Source organism: Neopsephotus bourkii, unplaced genomic scaffold (assembly GCF_033783945.1).
Source record: "Neopsephotus bourkii isolate Nb327-2 ecotype Australia unplaced genomic scaffold, CSIRO-AGI_Nbou_v1 NB_678, whole genome shotgun sequence".
Taxonomy (NCBI): Eukaryota; Metazoa; Chordata; class Aves; order Psittaciformes; family Psittacidae; genus Neopsephotus; species Neopsephotus bourkii.
This window is the reverse complement of record NW_026901177.1, coordinates 2,231,098-2,246,578: the sequence shown is the minus strand read 5'-3', so window position 1 is coordinate 2,246,578 and position 15,481 is coordinate 2,231,098. Positions and strand designations below refer to the sequence as shown.

The 15,481-nt window shown below is 42.2% G+C and overlaps 1 protein-coding gene across 5 annotated transcripts in view; it reads left to right on the top strand.

Annotated features, from left to right (window-relative positions):
- The window catches only part of KCNMB2 (potassium calcium-activated channel subfamily M regulatory beta subunit 2), a 149,711-nt gene that overhangs the window by 43,880 nt on the left and 90,350 nt on the right, over nucleotides 1-15,481 (top strand). Inside the window, exon 1 of one of the 5 annotated variants that reach the window (XM_061353555.1) lies at nucleotides 4,256-5,048. The exons of 3 other annotated variants lie outside the window; for them this stretch is intronic. The gene's annotated coding sequence lies outside the window, so the exon portion shown is untranslated. Of the gene's footprint in view, nucleotides 1-4,255; nucleotides 5,049-15,481 lie in introns of those variants that run through there. One more of the 5 variants, XM_061353553.1, reaches the window with a different exon arrangement.

The following is a 15,481-nucleotide window of genomic DNA, read 5'->3' as shown; positions in this document are numbered from 1 at the left end:
GCTCTGTTTTATGGTACATTTGCTCTAGGTAACATCCCAGCTGGCAAGTATTAATTAACTGGCACATCTAGAAGTGCAGGGAAAAAGTAAGCTCTTGAAGACAGAAAGCAAAGGATGGGTTAAAGAGTCTTTATTTCTGCAAGCAAGTATATATACTCTGTTCCCCATCCGCCCCCGTAAAGTATGAAATGTAGCAGATGTTCTGAGAACAGCTAGCCTGCAGACTCTATATAAATGAAGGTTGAGTTAGGGAAGAAGAAGGCAGAATAATGTTTACAAGAGAAGAGCAAGAAGATTTCCGACACCTGGGCAAGTTAATGATGGCAGATGGCAAAAGTTGAAGGCAAAGAGAAGGAGCAGTGCGCACCAACAGCTGTCGAACAAATGGGGAGTAGAAAGACCTCCACTGAAACTGCACAGGAAGAATTTAATACTGGCAGTTCTGTAAGAATGATAGTGTGACTATGCAAAGAGGAGCCTGTGTTTTAACTCCTCAGACAACTATTGTCAAAAGTACTCAGTGGATTGTCAACTAAAGAGATTTTCACAGCAAGAAGCCACGTATTTGCATCAAATATCATCAGCCTGCCGAGCAGCAACTTCTGGGTCATTTAACAACACTCCAGATGTAGTTATTTTCTCCTAGGCAAGTGGCTCAAAAAGAGCTATGCAAGAAAAAGACAGAATTGGCATGTAAAGGGGGACAATCACACAGTATGTGAAAGTGATTAGCTAGTCAGTGTAATATAACTCAGTTAAATGAGCAGATTTCCAGGACCTACATTCTATGATTCTCAGCATGAGAGATACTGCAAGACTATGGCCAAACACAGGGTTGCATTTCACCATCAGTAAACAAGTGATTTCTGACTTTATGCTAAAGGTAATGATCTATGACTAGTCACTCAGAATAACCTGAGTGATTTCCTGTGGCAGCATGTCAGCTGTTGCACTCTGAAGGTGTAGAAGACACAGGTGCTGCCTGTTTTACCACTGGAAAAAGGAGGGAGACAGCCAGAGCTGTAAATGCAGGGACTGACTTCAACCAACTTTCTTGATAATTCTTTCATTTAAAAGACAGAGATGGGGTTAATGCATTTAGCCAAGACAACTGTTAGGAATTTATCTGCCCCTACATTATACTCACCCTTTTTAGGAAATAGCTGCCCTCTCCAAAACTCAGTCCTGAGTTCAGACACCACAAACCCTGAGAGTATCTAGACATGTATGACAGAATTCGGCTTCTTTAGAAGGATCCCTCTTAATGTTAAGACTAACTTTCATATACACTGTACTTATATATACTTAATATAACCTGTTACCTGCCGTGCACATCTCAGCTGTATTATTTGCCAGCCTAAAGCTGCAGTGACCACTGAGACTCTACAGAGAGACCCAACATGGAAGAGCTATCAACAGATCATTCCTGCAATTCCTTTAATACCCAATTCACACCAAGTATCTATGGATTAGTGAGACACCATGCTGCTGTTTCAAAAAGACTCAGCAAGTGGGTAGAAAGGATGCTGTCTGATAGGTAAGCAACTTCAGAACAAATTCACACTGCTCTTAGAGAATTTGTCACCACAGGGGAAGAAAAGGTTACTGTATGTGAACCTGCATCTTTAATTACATTGTGTACTTCCCTATGCAATTAGAAATGTGCATTTGTAACAGATAGCTACACTTTCTAGTTATGTACCTATCAAATTCTTGTTATAATTAGGATGACTCATAATGAAATTATACACTAGTTGCTCCATTCATTATATTGTTTGACTTACAGTGAGCATGCAAACTACAAATCTCCTGAATTCTTCCCATTCATCATCCTCCTTGGCCATTTCGTTAGCAAATACCGGTCAGAAACAGAAGCACTTATTGCAACTCCTTTGCAGGCAGTGAGTTTTCTCAAAGAGGGTCTACCACTGCAGGGCTCAGTAGCAATCTCAGCCCCTACAGGAGTCAATAGGGTTTTGCTGATGGAGGGCAAAGTTCAAGTACATGTGTGCCCTCTGTTTCAACAGGACAATTGTACTTTGCAGCATTCTCACAGTCCAGGAAGACAGAAAATTGTCATACCAGATCAGAGCAGTGCTCCACCACTCTTTGTATCTTCTCTTCAGCAAAGAGCAGATTGGTGCATCAGAAAAATACAACAACAGTAGAACCCTGGTAAAGACAGGGAGGAGTTCCAACACTGATGGGACTGATGGCAGCTGCTGCTGTTGTTCAGCGATTAGAAAAAGTCTGGGGAAAGGGCAAGTATCACAGAATATCTCCCTAACACTGAACCATTTTGAACTAATCAGACCCTATATGATCTTTCTCATCATTCCCTTTTAGCCTAACTCTTGCACCTTGAATAGTTTACCTCTCCCTTTCAGTTACTACCTGACATTAATAAGGACGTTACTCAGCCCTCACAGGTAGTTATCATGTGTTGACCACATTCAATTGACTTTAACCTACTGCAAAGGATTGAAGCCTTTGGGATTGCTGTGGCAGGGAGATCCATGGCTAGTTTGTTTACTGCATAAGGGAGGAGCTGGGGTAGTCATTCAAATTTTTATGAGCCCCCAACATGCCTAAAGGGGGAACTGTGAACATGGGTTGCAAAGATCACCTGCTTTAACCTGTCTTTGAACACTGTTGTGCCCAGTTCAGCACTACAATACCACAAAAGAGCATCAAGAAAGTCTGTACCCCTAAATTTGTGTATCTCCAATAGGAATCTAATGTCTTTTGAACTGTTGTGTCATACCACTTGCAAATCAATTAATGAGACAGAAGTATATTGCTCAGGACAAGGAGAACTTTTTTTCCCCTTTTTTCTTTCCTGCCTTAAGGTGAATGTAATGCTTATGAAAGATGCTAGATAGACGGCAGTGAAAAAGTGAATTATTCACAAAGCAGGTATTGTTCTGGCAGCCATGCTAGCAGTCAGCATGTAATTGTGCACCTTGAAATTCATGCCTACAAACTTTGAAGTCCCCTTTGCTCACATCAGTTTTGGGAGAAACTTAAGGTTCTAATAATCCCCCACTCTAAATGGAGAAACAGAACTGGAGCCTCAAGACCTCCCCTCCAAAACTGATTGTGTAAAGTGCAGAGGTGAAAAGGGGAAGAGAGGATGTCCAAGAGTGACAGCAAGTAAAGGCAGACCTGTTATGAGCAGTGCTAATTCAGGGACAAATGTCATGCTTGTCATAGCCCCAGATGTCCCCATCAGCATCTATGGCTTGCCTGCACCAGCAACAACCTTGCTTTCACTCAAGTTTCCATGAAGGCAAATTCATAAAGGAGACCTGCAGACCACACTGAGCACACACACTGACATGGTGTTTGGTAAAGCCCTTAGCACTGTGGGCATCTGTGCGGGTGGCAGGAAGTCATCTGGGAAAAAAAAAAAAGGATGGTTTAAGTTGGCCATTTTTCCCTCCAGGAACAAGGCAGAATTTACCACTTGTTCAGCACAGACCAGCAGCCTCTTCTGCAAGAGCAACTTTCAAATAGTCTGTAACAGTCACAGTAGAACACAAATCCAAATCTAAGCTTCTCAAAGGAGAAGAATTAGACCTTAACTAGCCCTCAGTGCCCTCAATCCCTAACATTTAAAAACCTAATGCATATTAGTGTTCTCTTAACCCCTTCGTTCTCCATGGTCTGAGGCACAGCTGGGTTTTCACTGTGATCTGCTTTGCCCTTTAATCTCTCTAAATGTCTTTCATTTCTGAGATGTCTCCATGCATGGTATATTCATTGTAAACCAAGGGCCGTGAATTAGGTGGTACCAAAACATCAGGCAGATGCTAAACAAGCAGCAAAAGAGCTAACTTGCTCTCTCACAGCCTGCCTTGGCACCAACTTGTCTCTCCAGTCCTTCAGCCTGCGCGTCGGTGCTGCTGGCACCATCTGTGCTAGTGGCTTTTACTTTTGTCCACTAGGGACCACACTGGGATCAACAACACTGAAGTAACAGCAGATGTTAACACACATTGATCCATCTTGACCTGGGCTGATTATTGACCGACAACCAAGAAGAAAAAGGCTCCAAGACCTCAGAAGAGCACTAATGTCTCTGTCCTGGGATCTACCGATGTGCACAGTTTTACTGAAAACAGTCTCCAACAGCATCCTCTCACCACTGCTCTTCTCCACATCACAGGCACCGCAAATGCCATGCATTGCTTGTGTTTCTTCTGCTTATCCCAGATGCTGTCAACTTGCAAATTTAGATTCTAAGACCCTGCTATCTGCAAACTGTGTTTTGCCTTTTAGTAAGTGTAGTGGACATCTGTCACTCTGTAAATACAAACCAAAGTATAGTCCATACATCCCCTTCATTCACTTTGTGCCACATCTGCCTTATGGAGTTTTATGAACTTTCAGCTGCCAATCGCTGCTTCCACTTATGCCTGCGACAGCCTCTGCTCACAGTGGGGGTGGATGCTGTCGCGTTCCTCTTGCCGTTCACATCAGTCCTGAGAGCTACGGCACCTTCCATTCCCGCGAGTGATTTTCTCCTCAGTTTCAAAACAATGTGTGAAACCCTGCTCTGCAGAAACAGTAGCCTCAGTAAGTTTAAGGATGACTGAAGCTATTTCCTCCACTGGGGAGGTTTAAAAACTATGGAGGGATGAATGGAGTTAGACCTATCGCTGCATTTCTAGCAGACATCCTATTACAGCACTGAATAAAAGCAGGAATGACATGTCTAGCCTAGGTTAATAAACCCTACTAAGTGCAATGCCTTAAAAGCACTATGAAACAGCCTTAAGTCAGCTTGAGATAACTAATTTCAAGCATAGCTGTCTAGTGTGCCTGTCATTCCTATTGTCCTTCCAAACTATTTCAGACATTTTGAGCAGGGAGTACTAAGCTATGAGTTAGCAGGGGTTGTGACATTAATGGTCAAAAAAGGTTTAAGCACCAGGAGGGAACAATGACAGCGCTTGACAACTGGTGGCAGTTTGGAGGATTCTGCTGGATCTCTGTTTATTAATAATTAGGCTTCGCCTCGGAGGAAGATGTGACAACTATCGGAGGTAGGATTTGCATGGGAAACAAAGGGAGCTGTTGCTGTTCGGTGCCTATTGTTTGTGTTTTGATCACTGGCTTTCCGAGCACAGCCAGGTGCAGTCGGCAGCGGTGAGGCGGCTGTGGGGAGGGGGTGATAGGAAGGGGGGAGAGCCAAGGGGGGAATACTGCTAACATCCCTGCAGTTTATGGCAGAAATGCCTTGAGGACAAATTGGCTCAAATCTTGCTGCCTGCTGAGTGTGCATTCCACATCGCCATTCCCACGGAGTAAAATACATAGAGGTCATGCAGAAAACACTTTACTCCTTTTCTACTGAGCCAGCTGGGCTGTTTCTGAGATGGGAGAAGACAGAGGAGAAGCTGCCCTAAAATAAATGGGGAAGAAGAAAGCTATGGAGCCTGTAAGATGAGGGAGACATGCTATTAATGTGTCAAATGTGTCTGGAGTGCCACCGATGTCACTTGAAAAGGGGAAAACAGAGGCAGGGGGGTGGGGTGTGCATGTGTTTGCGGAAGGGTTTTTCTGGGTGAGGAACTCCTCAGGTTATAACCTATTGCAAAAAAAAGGTGTGATGTGTCCATCCATTTTGCATAATCAAAGCTTCTTCTGCACTGTTGGCATTGTCTTGCTTGGTGAGAATTGTAGTTTCAGACAGAAAAAGCTACTATTTCCTCCTGTGCCACTGCCAGCCCCCTGCCACTCTTCCTCCCTCTGAGATAAAACAGTGTGGGAAAGGGTGCAAACAACGGTTAGTTGGATGCTGAAAGGGTTGTGAGTGAGGGCTGAGGGGGGGAATGAGCACCCAGTAGTATAACAGGAAAGCTTCCCCTTGAAACTGCTTGCTTCTTCCCAGTCAGAAGTTCAAGAGATGATATGCAAAGTTAGAAGCCTCATGTACTTTTTGAGGATGCGCCTGTTTATCATTACCAGCCAAGGAAATGTCCGAACATCAGAGTCAGATCTACATGGCAAAACAGGCAGCGAGGTTGCATGGGGTCCTTGTCAGTGCAGGGCTGCAAGTTTGCATTTTTGTCACTGTATATGACCCCCACCAAGATAAGTAACAAGAACTGAATGAATTAAAATCTTACGTCCCCGTGTATGTAAAATCCTTATGATGGTTATATTTGATGCAAGTGCGATATTCCCTGTGTTGATGGATTGTTTTGACTTGTGTGTTAAAGTTTCATTCCCAAACAACAGAGAGACTTAAGAGTGAGTGGTATTTAGTAACAATAAAATGTTCTGCTTGCCGAAGTGCTTCTCATAGGAGCATTTAAAAATGCACTTAAAGAAGTGAAGAATCATATCTTGCAGTAAGAGCTATGGTATCACTTGCTGTGTTAAGTTTTAAAATTAAGGTTATGGTGTCATTTTAAATCTACTTTAATATGGGAGTCATTAAGCATACTTTACAATACTGTTGTCAACGGTTCACAACTCAGAGAATTGTGTTAGATTGATTGTTTTCATTAAATCTTCATTAGAAAAAGAATCCCTATCTAGCAGGGACTTACCCAGTAATTTGAATTTACTCATCCTAACTAATGTCCCCTTTAAGGAGAATTCAGTGTACTATACTACATTGTAAATAGGTCATGATATAATTCGTTTAATGACAAAACACCAATGAAAATTTAACAGCTAAAATGCTAAATGCATTCCTTCAAAATAAACACAGACTGTGCCAAAGAGAAGCAGCTATATTGGATCAGGAAGGGTGAGAATTTTTCTTAGGTAACATAACATAAATATTCTCCATTTGATCCAAGCAACAACTTTTCAGTCAATTGCATTACTTTGCATTGCAAATTGGGGGGGGAAATAATTTCTACCTGTGTTATTTACACTACTGAATAACAGTGATAACAGTGAAAACTTTCTCTCAAAGAAACTGTTTCTAGTGGTTTGCAGTATGGACCAAAGAGATATTATGCAGAGATATTAAATCTGTGTCAGAAATGAGCAATGTATGTGGAAATCGAGTATGTATTTTTTCCTTCTTGTCTCACTTCTGTCCAGAGGCTTAGACTATTTTACTTTGTTTTACTTCAGCGCCTTTCTGAGGGAAGGGGCTGAATGTGTAAAACCACAAGGAAGTCAAAAACTGAGTTCAGCCCATGCCCAGCTGCATAATTCTCAGGGGACTTGGGCAAGTCCCCCAACCTCTTTGCAAAAGGGACAGTGTAATAACCCTGCTTTTCAACTAGTGCACTCTCCTCACCTTTGAGGAAGGAGTACTAGTGATGCAATAGAAATACAGATGGTGGTGTTCAGGGAATGAGGCTGAATGTAGAGCTCCAGATAAGGCAAACTGCTAAACAAATTTTTGCAGCAGGAGCAGGTTAATATTTCAGGCATTTTCAAGTGCAAAATAAGACATAACGCAAATCCCATGATCCAGAACTAAATCTGTTTTCAGAACTAGACCACTTACAAAAACTTCTGCCAGCAACAAATATCCATTCATCTAGGGCCTGTCAGAAGTGACTCCAAAATTTCTCATCATTCCCTTTGCTCCATCGCTAGAGAGCAGATGCTGAACCAAATTGCATCATATTGATTCACTGTGCTGAGAAACAATTTCTCTGTTTACTTCAGAAGCTCCATGAGTACTTTTTGCCACAAACCTCAATCACCCTTCTGCTTATGGATTGTCTATGGAGCTCATGCAATTTTCTAATTTATTTACTTGATATTTGAGAATTTCTTCAGTGTACGGCTCTTGGCTTACAGATCTTTTGGGAATGGCAAATGTTTGCAAATTCATACTGTGTTGCTTAGTTCAGTCATGTGGTGTTCCTTGATTAGATGATGTGTGTAGTTAACTTAGAGAAAGTGAATTGCAAATTTCACAACCAAATATACTGTTTCATATTGGATTTCCATTCCTATCTGAGCAGTCAGGTTTAAAATTCATGTCTTGCAAGTAGTCGTATGAGCAACACATAAGCACTGAAGTGTTCCCACTAGACAGATGTGAGAGCCAGGTTAAACAGCTTTGTTTCATATGAATATTCATGAAAAGTGTTTGAATTCTTGAAGCTCTGTTAAAATGAATAGTCAACATCATCCATCACACACTGCATGGGCCATTCTCTTACAGTGCTTGCTATGTCCCTGTATTTTCCCTAACTCTCCCTGTGGAAAATGTGCAGCCAAATTGAAAGGAAAAAACACCATCATGGAAATTTCTAAATTTCCCACATTGTAGCCTCTCCTGTTGTGCTTGTCTTGCGCATTGCATGACATGAAGACAGCCAACAGGGAGGGCAGCAAAAGAGCATCAACACTGATGCACTGAGTGCAGGAGAGAAAACACTGAAAGAGCGAACAAATAAGGGTGACCACTGGCAGAGCAGGGGCCAGCTGCACAGCGGGTGTACATAGGAAGTAAGGATTGACACAGTGTGAGTACATAAAAACACCAATACAGTTTTTAACAACAAATCTAGTTATTTTGGGTCATTAATGCCAAAGTTTATGGTCTTACAAGACCCAGTCCATGGCAAGCCCTGGAGTTGTCACTCCCAGTTCTTCCCTGTGCAGGTAGGTGCTACATGGATGCTCACCACAGGTGCAGTCAAGCAAGTGGGTGATGTGGTTTAACTTTTGTCATGCAGGGGTCTGATGACATGCCAAGGAGCTATGGAAGACTTGTGAAAGTAACAGACAAAAAGAAAACTAACTAACATCTGGTGCACTGTTTAAAAGCAGTGAAAATCAGTTGGGCGAAGAATTTCTGTCAAGTGCTTTTTACCAGAGATAAAACAAAAAATCACCTGTCAAAACACCAAGCTCTTTTGACTCAGAAACAAATGAGGAGGAAAAGGTTATAAAACATGACTATATTTGCCTTTTGAATGATTTTCTTTCTGTACTTATGCCATATAGAAGGAAACCTCAAGTCTCCTACTGAGTGAGCTATATTGTTCAACTACTTTACATAGCAAGTCAGGTGTGTGCTGGATCAACGAGGTTGCTGTGACTGCACAGAATGAACCAGTAGTGTTAAGACTCCATTAGATGGTCTTTTTTACATTTTCAGTTATTTTAAAGTCCAACCATCCTATATATTTATTCTAAAAACAGAAACATGACTACATTGCACACAGCAAGCACTGTGTGCAAGGCACACAGCGAGAGCCACTATGGACGATACACATGCATTCGTATTATATCAGGGTACATTTAAAACTGCTTAGGGAGAGTAAGAGAATGAAAAGAATCAGAGGAACTAAAATCAAAGCAAACACAGAGTACCTTTGCTAGGGCAAAAATTGACTCAATGTAATCTGGAATGAAATCCTGAAATGAAACTCCCCTGAATACCACTAAAATTCCTATTAGATCTTCAAATACTTTTTCTTTCTTAATATAAACCTGTCCTATTACTCATAATTAACCCACATCTCTGCTTGTGCCAAGCAGAATAATTTTGTGTGGACCACTTTTAAAGAAGCAGTTAATTATTAGAGAGAAAACACAGAAAAAGTCAAATTCCAACTCTCTATGCTCATATTGCTGGTTGCCCCTCTGGCCCGTGCTTTAGTGCCTTTGATGCTTGGCTGGGAGCAAAGAGCTTCCACTGATAAGCTCCACAGGAACACACAGCAACATCTTGCAGCTGTATCATCTTCTTCTAAGACCCTTGAAAGGCTGAAGGCAGCAACAGTCACAAGTGCACCTGGGCATCCCCACTGTTTACTTATCATCTTCTAGAACCTCACAGGAGGGATATGGCAACTCTGAGGTCCTCATCAGCCTTTCAAAACTACTCCAGTAAATGCACAAGCTCTTTAGGTAATCATTTGCATCACATAACTGAACAAAACCTCATCAAAGCTTGCACCAGCCTATCCTACCTACTGAATCCTTGGCCCTGACCTGAACCACAGCTCCCCATGATGGAACTGGAAGATCCAAAAACAGTGGGGAAGGTGTCCTTCAGAGGAAAGGAGAAACACTTCAAACTGTCTCTAAACCTTAAGCGTCTCCAAAACACTGAAATTGGGTTATAGCAGAATCTCCAGACTGTGGACGTGATGGGCATAAGGAGCCAAGACCTCTATCCTGACCATTCCCAGGTACACAGCAATTTTGTCTGAACTCAATGTCCCTCCCACTCTGTGTGCTCTAAGTCAACCACTGGCAGAAAGGTTTTGAAGACCAGAGGAGACAAAAGAGCATTTGTCCCATTTCCCCAATTTCCTTTCAGTGGATCAGTGATTCAGAGGGGGGCTGAAACCTAAAGTGGTTCATCTGTCCAAGGTCACCATCCAGGCACTGTCCTTGCATGCTTGCTGAGGCGCGGTACCAAAGAAGGGACAAGATAACATTGCCTGCCTTAAAGAAGTATTGCAGAAAACATTCAGTATACTTGGCTGTACTTTACTTGCGGGCAAGCTATTTTCCACCTCAGCAGAGTGGTACTCCTTACTGACAACCATTAGTTATTTGCAAATTTAGATAGACCTTATAAACGCCAAGCTCCTGAGTGAATAAATAATGTTTCAGAGCAATAATTTGGAATAAATCAAACTAGGAATGGTGAGAAGGCCAGGAGTATCATCCCTTTGGGGATTCCTACCACTTCTAATTAATATGTGGTACTTAAAGCATCACAACCCATGGTTAAACCAAAGTCAGAAGAAATAAAGGATTATTAAGTCCTTCCAGAGATTTGTGTCCCTCTCCATCCACAGTGCTTCTTAGTGCCCCTGCCAAATAGACTGACTCTCTGACCTCAGTTAGGAATGTATGATTTTTTTGGGAGGGACAGCCCAGGGGACCCAGCAGCCAGGCTGCCCTCGTAGCTTGCAGCTGCCCCAGGGCTCACATTGTCCCTTGTTATCCCACTCCATTCCCATTCCCATCCAGCCACCCTCTCCAGCACCTTCCCAGGCTCTCCTGGCCCTCTGGTGAGCCAGTTCAGCCTCCCAAAAACTGTGCTTTGGTTTTGGCTGGCTGAGGGATCCCAGTTGAGAGCCAACAAACACCAAAGCTGGTGTAACAAAAGCAGAAGAACATAGCGGGGGGTGAGATATGGAGAGCAAGGAGCAGTTGCAGTCCTGGCATGTCTAAACACTCTTAAATTATTCTATCTTAATGACTTAGTGAGGCAGCTGCAGAAGGAGGCTTCAGATAACCACATCTTAACCATGGCATCAGTGAGCACAGACAAGCTGTTGTCCCTTTTGCCCGACAAATATAGAAGATTTGAAGGGCAAAAAAGGACAACAGCTTGTCTGTGCTTCTTGGTCTTCTATCACTGGGGCCATCTAGCTATTGATGAGCAGTTCTTAAGATTATTATGTTGAATTCCAGAGCTGCTGTTGTGATGATGGGGAAAGAACAAATTCAGCTGCGAAAAACAGTCCTTGCAAATCAGATTTAAGGAGGCTGCATTCAGCCTGGAGAAGGCTCAAGGGGAGACCTTATAATTGCTTCTAGTGCCTAAAGGGGACCTAGAAGTAACCTGGAGAGGAACTTTTTACACAGGCATCTAGTGATAGGACAAGGAGGGAAGGCTTTAAACTAAAAGAGGGGAGATTTAGCTTAGATATTGTGAAAAAAATCTTTACTATGAGGGTGGTGAGGCCCTGGCACAGGTTGCCCAGAGAAGCTGTGGCTGCCCCATCCCTGTCAGTGTTCAAGGCCAGGTTAGGTGGAGCTTTGAGCAACCTGGTCTAGTGGAAGGTGTCCCTGCACATGGCAAGGGGGGTGGCACTGAATGAGCTTTAAGGTCCTTTCCAACCCAAACCATTCTGTGATTCTATGATCTGGCAAAGTTTACTGATCCAGGAAATAAGAGCTTCAGGAATAAAACCTAAGAGGAAAAATCACTTCGACTAGGACATCTTTCAATTCCTTCAACAGAGCATACGTATTTCAAGGCACAGGAAGCAATAATCCAAGCAAGGAACAAAGGAAGTTCATTTTTAACCATAGCATTTTACTAACTGGAGCATCTGCAACTGAAAGGTTCCCTCACTTTTTAAAAACCATGCTACTGATGCAAAGGGTGTAGTGTAAAATTCTGACAAACTCCCCCTCTTCACTGGCTTCCATATAAGATGTTGATCTTGCTGCTACTTTGCTCTTTAAAAGCTCTGCTGCTCTCCTAATTATTAATTGCATGAAACATGTATTCTCCCATCTTGCAAAAAGCATCACAAGACATACTCTCTGGTGGTGAAATCCACAGAAAGTCATATTTGGTAGAGTTTAATTAAGATAATCCAGTAATTTGTAGGCAGCTGATTGGGGAGGATTTTGTCACAGGTAAACAGGCTTTGAAAAAAAAAAATAAATTGCTTTTATCTCTTCTTGCTTTCTGTTTTAGTTGTATTTCAAGTGGATTAGCATAATCTTTCCCCCGCCAAACTCCACAACCCTCTCTATTCCATCATTGTTCTAATTTTACAGGAAGAAAATGACTGAAAGCAATTAATTAAAAATCTCTTCAGAGATGCATACGTGGATGCACTTATTCACTAAGAACTCACAAAATAACTGTGCATTTTAAAGCAATTTATCTGGTGCATTAAGCGTGAACAGGATGTCTTTGTTACGTACGCCCAGTTTTAGATGGTTCCCTACACAAGTATGCTTGTGTAGAGATATCTGCAGTAATTCAGCTCAGTCAGAGAAGATCCCCTTTGAAACTAGGTTTGAGTTTCTAGGCAGGTTTTATTTTTCCTTTTTCCTGTGTGCTGAAGTTGACTGTTTCAAGTGAGGAGTCTTTCCCTGCTGGGACATGGATTGTCAAAAGCCATCACAGAACTTGCAAAATTCTGTCATCACACCAGAAGCCCTAATTCTGCTCCAGAATCATTCAGAGAAAATTCCCAATATTTGGCAACAGAAGTTTTCTCAACAAAGACATTCTGACAAACTGAAACATCATTCTCTGAACACACGGACACCCACCTGGGGGACAGTGCTAACACAAACAGTAAACTACTGGCAGGGGTGAATTTATCATCAGCAAGAAGACACAAGTGTCTTCACACTATAACGTTGAAGTAGGCTATTCATAACTCCTAAGGTCTATCAAAAAGGTAAATTCCCATGTTGTAAGGTTTATTTGATTTCCTATGAACCAAATAAAAACTATAAATTTTCTTGAATTCACGGTAAGGGAGAAGGAAGCCAAGACTCTTGATCTCAAAGCTGTGCACTTCCTCAATAAAATCCCAGCACATCAATGCTATGAATGTAAATAAGTGCTGGCACCAGTGTGAGGTGCAGAGGTTCTCCTAGCAGAGAAGGAAGAAGTTTTCTCTGCAGAGATCTTCCTGCTCTGTCGTGAGAGTTCATCTCTAGAGTCAACGCAGCAGCCCTGCTAGTCTGCAAGCACACTTCCCAGGCAATATAAATATACCGAGGAAAGTTCCTAGAAGATTTCACATACTTCTCTTTTGAGCAGGAAATCTTGGACAAAGGAATTTTTTTTTGTCTCTCTTTGTTTCTAAGTTCACTTATACCTTTTCTAGCCTCCATTAAAACATGCTGCTGTCTACTCTTTCCCCTCTTTGTGGACTCTTTCTACTCTCTGCTCTCTTGTTTTTATTTAAAACCCCTCACATATCACAGCCTGTTGGTCACTAGCCAGGTATCCAGATGGTACTTATGTACCACATTCGTAGGTGCCTTAGAAATAGCAGACAGAGAAGGAAAAAATATCACTGGGAGGCTTCAGATGCTCTTTTTGATAAGTGGCAATTGTAGACCTAATTAGCTGGTTCCCTCTTTCGGAGAAGCTGGGTAAGTAACAACAGTTGCATTCCCAAGGAGAAAACAGCCAAGGACACATCTCTCGCTGTCAGGTCTTAGCTTTCCACTCAGACCAGTGTCAGGCAGATGGCTTGTCAATCTACCCTTCTTTGAAAGGCACCAGGTTTTGTCTGGGTTTGAAGGTTTTTCTCAGTGCCCATCATCGTACTGCCTCAGCACCACTACGCTGTGTCAACTACTTTTGCACAGACAGCTGATTTATAGAATAAAGAACAAACAATGCTCACCTTAATTATGTGAGTATCCCTCCAGCAATAATCAGGCTAATTGCCTCAGTAAGGCCAGCAGGATTTGGCTTTAAATCAACTATCAAAATTATTTAAGCATAAGTGCACGAATTCCTTTGCAACTCCAAGGCCCACTTGTTAAACATTATTTATATCTCAGAAATGCTGTTTCTTTTCTCTCTTGCATTTGACAAGGAGAAAAGTAGAAAGATGAGGTGTCAGGAGCACCTGTGTGAGTAGGGGGCTGAACCCATCCCAAATTCAATGGTAGGGAAAATGTGTCTCCTTCCCCTTTGCTGAAACACCTCAAGAAGTCTGCCCGTGGGAACTCCAAGCTGCATCATGCCTGGGGATCCCACCAGCCTGTGCATGTCCTTCTGGGGATGGCACAGAACTGCAGAGGAATCTGCCATGAAAGGAACCATTGCCCAAACCTGCTGCATCTGCATGTTTGACTTGTACCTTAAAGCATGAGATAACATCCTTTAAAACATTTAGCTTGTTCAGTAAAACTGATGCATGCTCTATTTACCTATAGAAATTTCTAGGGCTTTTTTTTTCACTCATATTAAGTAATCTATGTGTTTAATGTGGCAAATGATACAGAAGTACCAGCAGCTTCATTTTAGCAATTGGCTCTAGAGGGAGCAGAGGGCAAAAGTCCTCAGAATTAGCTGGTGTGGTGCACTGGATGCTGCCCATACAAAGGCACCTGGATAAGGCACTGATACGAAAGGCTTGAAATTCTACCTCCACCAAGGGGTATGTGGCACAGAACCACTGTCAAGGCCAAGATCTTCAATCAGTCTTTCAGACAGCTGTCTTTTTAAATAATGTTTTGCAGTGTTTCAACTGGGCTAGAACCCCAGTCTAGATCTGTCCCATAAGTAAGGTCAAGCTATTCTTGCTTGCCATGTATCTCAGTGCAGGAGAGCCTTTCTGTGACCCACAGCAGGAGCAACAGGTGACATGAAGGTGCACTGTGAGCCTCTAGGGTCTTTAATTAAAAACCCAACATGCTTATGGAGTTGAGGGACACTTAAGGGCTAGGGGGTAGTTAAGGTGGTCAAGGAACAGTGTTTTGTACCTACAGTCTGCCTTGGTTCTGCTGAGGCATTTAAGCCTCTTACTGGAGCTAAAGGTTTTTCATAAGCAGTCCCAGTTCATCGCCTCCCATCTTACAAAAATCTCTACATGTCTCTAATGCTTTTCACTGTCAATCTCAACACTCTTTTTATATCCATTAAAGACTTTATGAAATAGGATGACCAGAAATGAAAAAAGATTCTGAGGATAGAGCATGCAATTGATTTATGTTAATGGCATTGTAATAATATTTTCAGTGTTTGATTTATTTTTCATTCTGTACACAGCTGAAATGCTGATTACTTCTCTATTCCTCTCTCATTTAT